This window comes from Perognathus longimembris, chromosome 13, assembly GCF_023159225.1.
Source record: "Perognathus longimembris pacificus isolate PPM17 chromosome 13, ASM2315922v1, whole genome shotgun sequence".
In the NCBI taxonomy this organism is placed as follows: Eukaryota; Metazoa; Chordata; class Mammalia; order Rodentia; family Heteromyidae; genus Perognathus; species Perognathus longimembris.
This window is the reverse complement of record NC_063173.1, coordinates 4,916,391-4,929,299: the sequence shown is the minus strand read 5'-3', so window position 1 is coordinate 4,929,299 and position 12,909 is coordinate 4,916,391.

Here is a 12,909-nt window from a genome sequence, read left to right as displayed (position 1 = left end):
GACTTCTAGCCTGGGAAGAGAGTCAACATGTACCTACACACAGACATAGAATTATATCAAGAAGATCCTTGATCTTGTTTTCTTTACTTTGTGAATGGGTAAATTACTAACTGTGAAAAGAAAATTAACATCAGATGCATCACTAATTATAATATTTTAAGCAAATTCTGATAGGATATGATGAAATGAATATTAATAGTTTAACCACAGCATTTTAACCATTTAGGTACTAAACATATCTGTCAACAAAGAAGGGACATATCACAGTAATGCCACCAGCACAACAATGTTCATCGCAGCACAATTTGTCATAGCGAGAAGCTGGAACCAACCCAGATGCCCCTCCATAGATGAATGGATCAGGAAAATGTGGTACATATACACAATGGAATTTTATGCCTCTATCAGAAAGAATGACATTGTTCCATTTGTAAGGAAATGGAAGGACTTGGAAAAAGTTATACTAAGTGAAGTGAGCCAGACCCAAAGAAACATGGACTCTATGGCCTCCCTTATTGGGAATAATTAGTACAGGTTTAGGCAAGCCATAGCAGAGCATCACAAGGCCCAATAGCTATACCCTTAGAAACACATAAGATGATGCTAATTGAAATGAACTCCATGTTATGGAAACAAGTGATATATCACAGTTGTAACTACTTTCAACGTCCTATGTGTATGTGTAGTTTCTATTATTGATAATGTTTTGTATCACCTTCCTATGTTTGTACCTACACTATCTCTGTAATCTTATCTGAGTATATTGGAAACCGTGTTTACTGGTATTGGAAGTAGGAAATTCAAAGGGAATACCAAATTCGAGAGACACAGGGTAAAAAAAGAGAAATAACTACAAAAGCAATACTTGCAAAACTGTTTGGTGTAAGTGAACTGAACACCTGGGGGGGGGAGGGAAAGGGGGGGAGGGAGGGGGGCATGAGGGACAAGGCAACAAACAGTACAAGAAATGTATCCAATGCCAAACGTATGATACTGTAACCTCTCTGTACGTCAGTTTGATAATAAAAATTTGAGAAAAAAAAAGATATCACATATCAATATTGCTTATATTATTTATTGCTACACTAATGAACTTTCATTTTTTTTTGAAATAATTAAAAGTCCTAAGTAATAGTTGTGCATAAGTCTGGAATACTTTGCTGTAGTCTCAAGGCATGAGAATAGGCAAATATCAATCAGATCGAAATGTAGACTTTCTATTGTCAGTAAGAACTGGTTTATCAAAAACGAGGTGAAAACAGGTGTGGCAGACTTCCTGGTGTGGAAGTGTGCCCAAGCTCCTTCCTGTCTTCATTGTGTACAATGCAAGTCCCCACTAACTTCCCTTAGGAATATTAACCCTCGGGTTTACACAGTGCTGGCTTCTACCTCGCTCTAGAAGCTCACCCCATGTCTCAGGAGTTGGAGAAACTCCCACTTACAGGATGGGGAGTATGGGAGAGGTCAGAGCAAGGGAACATTCCAGATTACCATGGTTCACTTCACCCACCAAAGAACCTGAAGTAATAATGGATGTTGTTGCCATTTTTGACACATTGTATTGACACTGGTTTACAGCTGAGGTGAGGTAATGAACCTGGCTGGCCATTCACCCAGTTATTATACAAATGCATTAAGGAATTACCTGCTAAATACCAAGATGTACCTAAAAACGCTCAACTAAGAATGAAAGGCAAGATCTGTGTGCCCAGAGAAGTTAAATCAAAATGCTATTTCCTTAGGGTGTTCATGAAGTCTTACATTAGGAGGAAAGGTCTTTATAAGCTTTCAGAAGCATCATAGAAAGCTCTGTGGGGAGTTGTAATATTCGTTAAGACCCCAAGATTCTAAGAGAGTTTGTTTCATAATAGGACAAGAAAGGGAATGGCATTCAAATATCGTTGAGGAGCCAAGTGCTGGTGTAGAAGAATCTTGTGATTCTTACTCTATTCTGATCTTTGACTCTACTCCCTGTGAATGGGTGTGCTTATTTAAGCTTTGGCCAGTGTGTATGCTTTTGAAGGCTTCTATTTACTCATCATATGGCAGACCATCTATGTGCTTTTCGTAATGGTATTTCTTCTAGCATTTGCACCACAGGCAATTTTTAAAGGTTTTTTTTTTTTAAATAAATTTAAAACAGCATAATAGCACAATTAATATACAAGGAATTTTAATTTCTATTGAAGAAATTTGTATTAACTCCTTGGTTGTATTTTTTTTAAAGTAGACTAAAGCCAATTCTGGTCTGTTTAAACAAACAAAAACAACTGTTCATTCTACTAGTAGCAATCCTTAGTTTTATGTAAGGAATCCTACTAAAATACTCATTATCCAAAATACTTTCATACCTTGCCATTCACAGAATAATCCTACAAAATAGTTACAATATAGTATTCACCTTTTAAAATATAGGGTATAAGGTTCCAAAAAGATAAGTAATGTGTCCTTGTTAATAAATCTATAATTGTTTGCAGTGTTTTCTGTACAGATGAATCTCATAATGAAAAGAAAACTCTATGGCATCTTGGGCAGCCTAGAACTATGTTGCTGCAAAAGATATTCATGTGGCCTCACTTTATCGAGAACCACACTTTTGCACCATGTCAAGGCTCAGTCACGTGATATTTGGTTAGTCTGTTCTCTTTCCAATAGATTCCTTCTTCAAGTTCTCTCCAGGCTCTGTCCTGCTATCTTCTTCCTTTTTTCCTGTGCTTCACATTGAGTACGCTTTCACTGCTCATTTGTACTCCTTTGTATGCTATCTCGGCTAATGTACTCAGAGAAAAGAAAGCTTCATCTCCAAAAATGACATCTTGGGTCCTTGTTTCTTAACTTAACACATCATACTCAGGTACTGGTAGCTCATGCTCATAAAGCTAGCCACTCCGGAGGCTGAGATCTGAGCATCCTTGTTCAAAGTCAGCCAGGGCAGGGAAATCTGTGAAACTCTTTATCTCTGATTAAAAACTACTCAGAAAAAAAGCCAGATGTATCATTGTGGCTCAAGTGGAAGAATACTAGCCTTGAGCAAAAGCAGCTCAGAGACAGATGCCCAGGATCCTGAGTTCAAGCTCCAAGATCAGCACACACACACACACACACACACACACACACACACACACACACACAGACACACACACACACACACACCAAAACATCATAGAACCACCAAATTAATATATTACATGAGAATTCCATACACTTCTTGAACTACTGAATGTTTATACTGGTACTGCCCATGGTAATTGATTTAACATCATTGTTATATTCCAGATTCACAAATAAGTTTTAAAAATATGCCTTTTTACATCAAATGTACAACATTTACCATATGAATATAGCCTTCATAATTGTATTTTTGTGAGTAAAATTGGATAAGCTTATATAAACATAGAGAACTTGTCTTTTACTATAGGCTACTCATTCTAGCTCTTTTCGTCAAATATAGACAGCACTTACTAAATCTTTCTGAATGTAAGTTACCATGTTCCTCCCAGAGAATTTTCTCAGAATAAAATTCTAGGCAGACATGTCTATTATCTACACATCCATCTTTAAGCCTGCTTGTAGTTTAGGAACTTCCAATTCCTATTTCCAAAGGAATCTGGTTTCATTATTTCCTTCCCAAACTTCCCACTTGTTTTAGGCTGCTCTTCTTATCACCAGCTGACTTTGGTGATTTACCCATAACACTCCTGTACATAGACAGTATTTACCAAACCCTAACTTTCTAAGTGTGATTTGGTCCAACTTAAATATTTTGTATGAAGTAAGTTGAGTTTGGAGTCCGAAAGATTTAGGAGCTCACGCACACGCTGTATTTTAATTAGTTGTTCAGAGTCTCCCAATTTCCACCATGAATCAGATTGGTGAGTTGATGCAGAGTATGAACTGCACTGGTAGGATGGTTGAGAAGCTTGCTTGTGGTGATCAATCTTTCCTGGATTACCTGGTCACTTCTGTTTCTCAGAGTCCACGCCTTTGGCCTGTTACTGTTTTAATATATTTACAATAAAGTTTACATATCTTTTACAATTGTGATAGAAATTTAAATACAAAATACATGTTAATGGAATCGACTCTACTTTTTAACACACCTAGCTACTGAATTATGTTTTAATTTACAATTGGCAGATACATCTTCTGAGACATTTTGTTTTATGATGAAAACTTTCAAATCCTTTTAGCATGTTGAGATATGCAGTATAATACTGTGAAACATTATCACCGCTTTGTACAATTCCATACCAGAGCGTTTGTCTCCTTAGGCAAATTAAGTTTCTATAGCTGTAGGAACTCACAGGAATATTTTCATCTTGTCTTACCATACAGTTAGCAACAGCAGCATTGAAACTGACGTTTTGTTTTATTCTCTCAGATATGATGATTATGTTTTCTTGTGTGTTCCGTACTTTGATCTTTCACATAAAAAGCATCGCGCTCATACCCTCAAAGAGGGCACACAGTAGGAATGGTAAACATTATTGGACAAGATGTCCAGGTTAACTACAGAAATCTGAAATATGTCACCCTTGATTTATGGGGGAAGCACATAGTGTCTGGAGTTAGGCAGACCATACCCCAAAGTATTAGTTATGAATATAATCCTCTGAGTCTCATTCCTTAAGGAAAACAAGAATGATAATACTATGGATGCTTGTGTAAGTGAAAGAGCTACACCACTACATGTGATCAACACTTTCTTCTCTCCAAAACCTATCATCATTTTGATATTTATCATAGCATAAGCTTTTTAGTTCGCCTGAGCAATAAACCAACTCTAATCAGCTCTATATTGACACTTTCTTTTGTACTTATTCTTTTCATGTCTCTATTACAATAATTCATTGTTTTTATATCTGCCTCCCCTTTAGCTACGACCATTTTGGCACCTCCATAGCAATCATAAGTCGTGTTACTTCTACCCCCTTATTACTTTCTTTGGTATAAACCCAAACAGTGATTGCAAGTACCATTCATGTATCAGCTATCTAATCAATGTAACTTTGGGACAGATGCTCATAATGTCTCAGTTTAACAGATGAGGGAAGGAGGGTTGAACAATTATGTTAAAGAGATTATTTTTTTCCTCCACACAACACCACACTCTTCATACTGGTTATGATTTTACAACTAGGGATTGACTGGGGAACAATGCTGTAGCAAACAGTTATCACTTACAGTATAATAAGCTTGTTTAATAACTGCTTGAGTGGTATAGATATACTTCAAAGCCTGCTTCTGAATGATCATTAACAGGATACTTTAATGAATGGTGTGTATGACCACTGGGAATATACTTCTCCTTACTTGAAAATTAACATATATGATAGCACAATATATGGTTTGCATAAATTATGTGTCTCTGTAGTGCATCGCCCAACATTACAGCCTGTATAAATAATAAGAAAGCTCCATTGCTATTCGAAATAGCACCATCAGACAGCTACAATGTCTGCCTACCACCCACCCATTCAGCCATTGACCTGTTCCATGGTCTTCTGTGGAGTATTCTGGTTGTTTGTGTCCTTCTCCCTTGTGTTTTACAGGTGCTCTCCAGATCTGTTTTTTGGGGTGTCATTTTATGCTTTATTCAGCTGTTTTTGCCCTTTATGTCTTCTGAGTACCGATCTCCTCATCTTGAAACTCTACTGTGAATTCATTTCTTAGTGGAGATGAGGAAGCAGCTGCCTACAGAAGGAAGTCCCTCACTATTTGTTGCTGCTGTTGACTTCTTCTGACTTTCTCCTTTTGAAATATGCGTTTTCCCAGAGAAATTGAGATAAACCACTATTAACTTTATTTGATCCTTGTAAAACGGTGGTGTTTGGAGAAGAAAGCCACCACTGAGATTCAAGGCTCCCTAGCAGACAAGGAGAAAACAAAAGTGATTTGTAAACGCTAAAGCATCCATTTAAGCGGGAAAGGCACGAAAGGATTCCACAAAGGCCATGGAGGGGGCCATCTTTGTTTGTCTTCATGAACATTTCAGAGAAGGACATAAATGGGGAATTAATCACATACTCCATTCAACCCAAATTGAAAAAGGCAGCAAATAGGAGACAGGTGGGAGGGGAAAGTGTGAAGGATTAGGTCTGAGAGAGGAAGAGACATGGGAAGCCTGATTTAATTGACAGCTTGGTCATGTAGAGTGTCATTACCCAGAAACATAAGGTACGAATGTAATTTCCTTCACTGTTTCTGAACATAAAGTTCCTTTATCTTCGTTCCCTTTTCCTTGCTTATGGTAAGGTATTTTCCAGATTAGGTCAAAGGCTCCTGGTGACAAATCCTTTCCCTTGCCGTCCTTGTTTAACAGGCGTGCTCCCTCAGCTGCCAGAGCCCTGGGCTGCACATGGCATGAAAGAGAACAGCAAGGGACAGGAAGGCAACTTGCTCACCCAGGAAGCGTCCTTCGCTCACGAAGACCTTCCCTACCCCACATTGATCTACTTCAATTCCATTCCTCAGAGCTTGTATCAGAAATGAATAAATAATTCTGAGTGCAGGCAGGAAACATGTAGAATGTATCTCCAGGGAACCAGCCAAATGCCTCTCCAGGGGTGGGGCTCAAGTGCTCGGTCGCCAGCTTTGAGCAAGAGTGTTGAATAAGAGCATGCAGCCTGGAAGCCACACCTCAGAACTGGCTGCATCCAAAAATCAGCGTCCACAGAAACAAAAATGACTAAGACACTTCTGCCATGAGCTTAGCATCTTGTGTGGGACAAGAAAGTGAAATACACATTTTCAAAGTATTCGTCATTGGCATACATTATGCGGATGACAAGTTAGTTACTGGTGGGAGACTGTGCAGGCAATACGGACTCAAGGTTTTCTAGGAGGTTCAGGGAGAGTTCTTCTCTGCACGCTGCCTGAAGCCTAGTGATCATTGTGGCCACATGGCCTTGTCTGTCTGGAAGATCAAATGTATCTTTTCTTCTACTCTTTCTTTTCCTTTCCCTCCCCTTTAGACTAATTTTAATGGAGTTCAATATTCAATTTATGTAAAACACTTTGGTAATATACACCTTCCATCACCAGAAAATAAAGGCATGCTTTTATCTGGATATTACTGTAACGGTTCCTTCACGTAGTTACTTCAGTCTTCAAACAGTTGCCTATTAAAAGTTTTGATATTTCTGCGCTGCCTGGTTTCCATTGCTTGTGTTCCTTTCGCATTTCTCTTCTCTTCTCTGAAGATGCATTTGAACACTGTCACTTTTCTCTTCGTTTCTCACCTATATTGCTATATGTGAGAGATTTTAAGACTTCGACTTTCTCACTTCTCAGGTATGCCATTTCTGCTTGAGAAATCTGAAACAGTCTCAGATAACATTTGAGAGTATTAAAAACTTAGTAAATACTATCATATAATGTATTACAATCATTAAATTTCAAATCAACTAAGTCAACAAAAGCTCTAAGCATTTGTTTGAACTAGGGGGGGGGGTCTTTAGACACCTACAGGTATAAGCAGTAATATCAGCTCTAGTTTACATAATCCAACTTATGGAAAAGCGGAGTGGATAGACACTGGGTAAATACTTCTCTATACAATGCATAAACGATACTTAAAATAAGCCGACTAAGGTTAATGCCTTGTAAAGAATTAAAATAAGATATCATAATATTGTCATTGTACTGTGTACTTTAGTGATAAATAGGTATAAGTTATGAAATGACTCTAAGTAAGACAAGATCAGAAGAAAAACAGCCCAAGGTTTCTGAAATGCACTTCCAGATTCTAATTACCTTTTCATAGATTCCCCTCTCGATATTCCCCTTTTCTTCCCATTACACTAAACTTGAAGACCCAGCAGATGGAACAGATAGGCCCTGTGCAACTGTATCTTGCTTTCCCATCCGAAGAACTGGAAATCACATGAGGGTCGGTGGGAGGGAAAACTTCTAGCAAGGAATATTTATTGATCCTTTATTAATAACACTTTAATAAAAAAACTTTCTATACTCCCAAAATTATATTGGTTCCTACAGATAGCTATAGAAGACATCCATCTTCAAAGAATCCACAGTCTTTCTCAACTGAAAGGTGTGGTGCATATATTGATTGAGACGTGTGGAGATGGAAGTATGTATTGGAGATCGAGGCAGCGTAGATCATAAAGAGATTCAACTCTGGAGGTTCTGGTAATGCTCAGAGGATTGTCATGAACTTTGCACATTGCAGAGGGATGAAGCAGGTGAAAGTTATCACAAGATAATTGTTTTCCGGGGCTGGGGATATGGCCTAGTGGCAAGAGCGCTTGCCTCGTATACATGAGGCCCTGGGTTCAATTCCCCAGCACCACATATAGAGAAAATGGCCAGAAGTGGCGCTGTGGCTCAAATGGCAGAGTGCTAGCCTTGAGCAAAAAGAAGCCAGGGACAGTGCTCAGACCCTAAGTCCAAGCCCAAAAAGATAATTGTTTTCCAAATTTGGAAATAATACCTCAGCAATCTCCAACTTAATTATTAAGTCTCATCTTACAGGTTCCATGTCACTTTTGCACATCTGTTAAATGATAGAACTCAGGGTGTCGTGCATGCGGAGTATACCTTACCACTGGGCTCCACCTCATTCCCTAGACAAGACAGAGAAGACACAAAGAAGCTATGGAAACCTTTTCTTTTCTTTCTTTTTGGCCAGTCCTGGGCCTTGGACTCAGGGCCTGAGCACTGTCCCTGGCTTCTTTTTGCTCAAGGCTAGCACTCTGCCACTTGAGCCACAGCGCCACTTCTGGCCATTTTCTGTATATGTGGTGCTGGGGAATCGAACCCAGGGCCTCATGTATACGAAGCGAGCACTTTTGCCACTAGGCCATATCCCCAGCCCTATGAAAACCTTTTCTTTAGGCGTCAACTTCAGCTGGAGCTCCTGTCATTCTGTAGCTTGGCTTTAGATCCAGAAGGAGGGTAGAACTTATTTCCATCATAGTGCTGAAGCACATTCAGAGAATGAGAAAGGGAATTGTTGAAGTGCGTTTTACTTTTGTGGAGACTTAAAAGATAAAAACGGGCTAACTGTTTAATTAATCGTGTCCAATTGTAATTATTTGTCTTTTAATATGTATTGGATTAACTTGTAGAATTATAGACATATTGTAGTTATTACAAATGAGGGAAACCCAACCTGTGTTTCTTTGGGTCTGATTTTTCCTGAGTTTTTCCATTTCCTTATGAATGGGGCAATGTCATCTTTCTGATGGAAACATAGAATTCCATTGTGTATACATATCATATTTTCTTGATCCATAATTTCTTGATCCATTTATCTACCGAGGGACATGTGAGTTGATTTTTTTTTTATCTTAGCTACAGTAAATGATGCTGCAGTGTACATGGTAACCCCTCTATAATCACCTCTTTAATAAAATTTAAAGTAAATATAGAAAATAATTTCCTTTCATTTAAAAATGGACTAAGAAATTATGTGGGCTGGGGATATAGCCTAGTGGCAAGAGTGCCTGCCTCGGATACACGAGGCCCTAGGTTCGATTCCCCAGCACCACATATACAGAAAACGGCCAGAAGCGGCGCTGTGGCTCAAGTGGCAGAGTGCTAGCCTTGAGCGGGAAGAAGCCAGGGACAGTGCTCAGGCCCTGAGTCCAAGGCCCAGGACTGGCCAAAAAAAAAAAAAAAAAAAAAAAAAAAAAAAAAGAAATTATGTTCTCCTCAGTAAAATTTTTGTTTCCAGTACACTTGGCCCTTCACACTATTATAATGATACATAATACCGTAATACATAATACTGATCATGAAGGAAAAAGAGGCGGGGAAAATCCATCTATGTCTTCTCTTCATGTACTGTTGTAATAGTTAATGCCTGGTGAAATTGTGCTTCCTTTGACAAGAAAGAAACTGACAAAGAACAAGTCCTAAAAATTCTGTGGAAGTTTGAGGCGTGAACTTGAAATGTCGGAACAGCAACACTTGCCCTTATGTTTAAGGACTCAGTATACCTTTATTTACTCAAAGTAATTATCTGGAAACTCCATAAAGCTCAATGTTTTAGTTGACTGCAGGACCTCATTACAAGACAGCTTATCCAAAGAATTTTATTTGATCAAAAAGGCTTTGAAGATATTCACTGTTCTTTGCTACAGCATTTATTTTATATTAAAAAAAAAACTGATGTTAAATGACTGTAGCTGAATATTTAGGCTCAGGGTGTACTGAGAGTACACCATATTATTTTGCCTGCATTTGACAACTGATAAACATTTTAAGTAATTCTGTACATATTTATCCCTGAATGTAGTAAAATTTCTGAACCTTTGGGAGATGCACTAACAGCTGAAAACATGACTCTTTTCACAATGCTAACTAGATATTAAGAAAGAAGAAATACATAGATATAAATAATAAATATGTAAATGTAAATAAAATATGAGTTGTTGAAAATGGAAAATAGAAGTGTTTTGTGTAGTTTAAAAATCATGTACCAATAATTTGCTGTCTGCACAGCATTATCCTTGGGGTTGTTGGTATTTAAATGTGTGTCACGATGATTCATAGTTCTTAGCAAAATAGTAAATGTAAGAAGATTTCCAGGAAAACAAAGACAGTCCACATGGAAATAGATAATTAGAGAACAGTGAGGCCATGAGCTATTAACAATTTCTACTGTTTAACCACATCATTGCATTAAGGAAAATAAACAAAAATGGATGCTGATTATTAAGATGCCAAACATCACATAATTGGCATTGTTTTTATATCTATTTGAATGTGTTTAAACTAGTATAGAACACCTATTTTTTTTTGTTCTTCTTTGACCTTGTGCTTCTGAAGGAACTAATGGATTTTAATAAAACATGGGGTGATAAAATTACTGAATTTATGGGTTTGGCTGCACTGCCTTTCTTCCCTTGGTAGGCATATTAACCTGTAAATGTATATGCTGCCCATTTGTTATGAGAGATACTAAATGAGTCAATATTGCATCAATAATTCACAGAATAATTCAGCTGGATAATTGTGTTTTATTGCATTAATGCTTCTAGCTACTTTGGTCTAAATCTTATCTATGGCAATAAAAGCAACCTCAACTAGTTCTTCTTTACACAAACCTTTGTAATTATTATTAACTATTTTGAAGTTATAAGAAGCATAACAAGTTCAGAAAAAAGTACTCCAAAATGAATCTCGTGATGCTACAATAGATTTAAGAAAGAAAAATAGTACATTTTTATTCTGTTTTAAATTCTTGAATTCCCCATTTTCAGTCTATCTTTAAAACTTCTCGAAAATTAGAATCTCACCAGTTCAGAGCTTCATTGAAATCACTGCCATGGATAATAAGGAGATTACATTTTTTTCAGTCAGTGTTTTCATTGTGTTCTTGGATCACTGAGGTAATCAGATGTTTCTGGTGGTGATTATCATTCCATTTTAGAGATGAGGGTATAAGTCACAGAGACAGATATGACAAGCTAGACAACAGAAAAGCCAAAGTTTCTATTCAGATCTCCAATTATTGTGTGTGTGTGTGTGTGTGTGTGTGTGTGTGTGTTACTAGGATTTGAATATAGGGCTTCACACTTACGAGGGGGGTACTCTCTCATTTGAGTTATGCATTCAGCCCTTTCCTCAAATGAGTTTTTGAGATAGTATCTTGCTTTTAGTCCAAGCCAACTGTACCCATATTCTTCCTATTTTATGTTTCCTGCTGTATTCGGGTGCATAAGATATGTATACATATAGTGTGTGTGTATTTAATACATTTATAAGAACCAATTAAGGTGTGAAAGCAGTCAGCTAGAAGTAAAGTTAGTCTAAATTCTGAACTTTGCACTCAAGGCTGGAGCTCTACCACTTTGAACCACAGCTCCACTTCTGTTTTCTGGTGGTTAATTGGAGATAAGAGTCTCACAGACTTTCCTGCCAGGGCTGGCTTTGATCTTCAGATCTCAGCCTCCTGAGTGGCTAGAATTACAGGCATGAGCTGCGCACAACTGACCACTAATTTCTCATTATGTTTGCACCTCTACAATTACCTTAACCTAGGCTGCCTCTTCTTTTGGAAGTCTATAGGCAATGAGTGACAGATAAGAACAGTCTCAAGTTTTGACTTCCTTTGAAGAGTGATTCTGTGTCAAGAATTCCTCCCTCTTAGAGTATGCTGAAGTCTCTCTCCCAGATGTATCTCAACTCAGATGTCTCTTCTGGCCACATGTGCTTCTCAAATTCCCTTTTAAAAATCTTTACTGAAAAGGTGATAAGCAAGGGTTACAGTTACATAAGTAAGGTAATGAGTACATTTGCTCTTCAACACTGTTACCTCCTCCCACATTCTCTCTCATTTATTCAAACATTCCCCCTTCCCCGTGGACTGTTTTACTTGGCTCCTGATATACATATCTGCTTGATAATGTGGGATGATCGGTTGGTGAAGACGTTTGAGAAATCCAAACATGAATATTGATTTAGTCACTCTGTAGTGGACAGTGTAGGGATGGAGTGCCAATAGCCTTCATGTTGTAACTACTTTCTGAAATTGAACCTCGGTGGGCCATCATGGAAGGCAAGGCTCTGCCCAAGAAGTAGTGGCCCAGGTATTGGAGAGGACTGAGGACTGAGAACTGAGGACTGACTTGTAAGCACTACGCAGTTGAGTAGCTAATTCTAAGTACTGTTGATGGGCTAGAAATGATCATGAAAGCCAAGAAACATAATCATCAATTAAAATCAAGCTATTAAAGCCAGAAGGCCTCCTTGACAGCTTGTAAAGACTCTCACCACTTGTACCTGGGGGACAGAAAAAAAAAAGGAAGAACAGATTCAGAATTTAATTATATGTGTCATGAAGTTCTGAAAATGATTAAATTCTCAAACCTGGCAAGCCTTCTTGAACCGAGGTCAGGACCTTGAGGAAGAAGTGTGTTCTGAGGGTTGGAATGAGCCTAT